A 2,600-nucleotide genomic window follows, 5' to 3' on the forward strand; every position below is an offset into this window, starting at 1 on the left:
GGCCCCGCGCCCGCCCCGCGCCCGCCCCGCGCGCGCTCGCACACGGGAGCCCTGGGAGGCCGGCGCGCGTCCCCACGGGTCGGGGCTGCGCTGGGGCCGGGGCAGGCGGGGTCCGCCTGGGCTCAGTGAGAGAGCGAGAACCTGGAGGCTGAGAAGTGCACAGTCACCCTCCCTGCCTGCCGCTCAGCATCGCACCCCAGCTGGCCGTCCTGGGTTTGCACCCGGGCGGGGCGGGGGAGGGCTGCCTGGGAGCCCCGTGACCCATTTCATTCCTGAGGTCTCCCGGGGGAGTCCCAGTGCCCGGCGGTCGCTTCTCCCCGCCTCTCCCTAAACTGCTATATTCGCGGTCAAAAGAATTGCTTAGCATGACATTCAGGATTAGCAGCAGGGATGTGGGGTGAGCAGGTTAGGGACGTGGATCTTTAAAGCAGCAACATGCTCCGCCCGCTCTTTTAGAATTACCCTTAACCACCCTACATCCCGATCCCAAAGGGTCCCCTTCCTTCCGTGTGCTCTGGACCTGGTTCATTATTACCGTTCCGGGAGCACATTTGCTTAACTGGATGTACGGTACTGCTGTGTGAATCATCGTTAGCATCATCAAATTGTACTTATTCGGTGCTCCTCGGGCGGAGTTTTCAAATGGAAATCATTTACTGAGTTCCTGCAGATGCCGACCAAAACCCAATTCATTTAGGTACTGAAATGGCAGTGTTATTATTATTTTTTTTCCATTTTAACACATCAATAGGTTCAAAGATTAAGAACCTGATAGCCGGGTGCTGTGATGAGCCTATGTCACCTCCAGATACAAAAATCAGAGCATCTAATAGATCTTAAGTTTAAAGATGATCTCCCAATTTAAAGATGGGAGAAGGAAAAAGTATGATATTCTGGTCTTTCTCTGTCAGCAGTGAAGGTTTTCCCAACTACCTGTCTTCGCACTCACTGAGGGGCTCTTGTACGAATAGAGATGGTCTCCGGGACATGGGACCTTAGAACTCCTTCCATCATCCTCTGCCCCGCCCGTGGCCTCCCCTGGTGCTCACTGTCATTTCTTAACCCAGCCTTGCAAGCTCACCCACCCTTGACATCGACCCCTTCTCTCTTCTCCTCCCCTTCTCCCATCAGTCACCTCCAGCCTCTGCGAGATCTCTGCCAGAGTTCTCAACTACAAATCAGTGATTCTGGGATAGGGCCCAGACTCTGCATTTGCAGCCTTCTCTCCCAGTGATCATAACACTGCTGGTCCGTGGACCACTCTTTGAGGAGCAAGGTTCCATGGCGTTTTAAGGATCACTTGTACCTGGTGGAGGTCATCAGACACCTGTACCTGCGGAGAACCATGCTAAGGGCTGGGCGTACCAATTCTGTAAGACGTGGTCTCTCTACTCACAGGCATGTATGGTGTGGTGGTGACAGACACATGAAGCCACAATAACACCAGGTAGCAAATGCTATAAATAAAGGGATGCATATCTTCCTCTCAATTGCTATGTGATGAATCAAAGCATTTTTAGAATGGAGTCATGAAAAATAAGTGTTTAAAATGCACACAGAAGTTTCAGTATGCTGCAGTTCAAACTACCAGCCAAAATTTTAGGAACCTGCATGGGCAGGGCAGTTTAGAGAAAGCAAAGGCACAGCGCCAGCCAGACACTCTCTTGGTCAACAACACTGACACAGGCCCTGACCTCGGCTCTTCCAGTAGTGGAGTTTATTCCCTCTTTAATACGTTTGGGAAATAAGAAAAAAGAAAGAGCCGAGGGCTGGGAAAGAGGGGAGGAATGTGGTGGGTGGCAGAGGTATGTGTGTTTCTGCAGTGAAGCCTGGAATGGGCTCAAGGAAGAGACAAGAAAATCAGCCAGCTCTGCACTCGCAATTCTGCTCAGTGACCCTTTGCCCTTGAATGATTACTGCTAACAAAAAAAAGGACAGCTTTTTTTTTTAGGAGTACATCGTTACTGTACTCCTAATTCTGTGTTTGTTGGTGTATTTGTTCAGACTTTGGTTACCACAGGGCAGAAATACAGTTCAAAGTAGCTTAAGCAAAAATGGTTGTTGCTGTCTGGCGTGGCTGGGAAAGGCCCTGGAGTGGTTCACGGAGAAGTGGCAGGAACACGATTCTATCTGGGTGCCAAGGTCGGTCAGTCCCAACCCTGTTCTTATTTCTTATCTTTGCTTCTCTGGGTTTGCTGGCCCCAGACTGTCCTCTCCTAGACAAACATTTCCCATGCAGCTGTAAAGGCGGCCGCAGGCAGCCCCTGACCTGCATGCTGAGACCATTTTCCCAGCTGGCGACAGGAATTCCCACAGGAAACGGGCCAGCCTGGTGTGTTACCAGCTCTAAACCAACCATAGGGCTAATAGGGTGGGATGAACTGGTTGGCCAGGCCTGGATTGTGTGTAGGGTCCCGCAGTGGCGTTTCCATCTGAACTTCACCAAATGGGCATTTCCCTAGAGGGAGAGTGAGGTGGAATGTCAGGCAGTGAGATACCAGGTGTCCTCTGAAGCTTAAAATGCAGTCGTCAGAAAGGAGCGTTTGCACAGCTTCTGTAACGCAGGCCATGAAGCAGGTGTCTGCAAGGCTGCTTCTCAG

Source organism: Hipposideros armiger, unplaced genomic scaffold, assembly GCF_001890085.2.
Source record: "Hipposideros armiger isolate ML-2016 unplaced genomic scaffold, ASM189008v1 scaffold_160, whole genome shotgun sequence".
NCBI classification, from domain to species: Eukaryota; Metazoa; Chordata; class Mammalia; order Chiroptera; family Hipposideridae; genus Hipposideros; species Hipposideros armiger.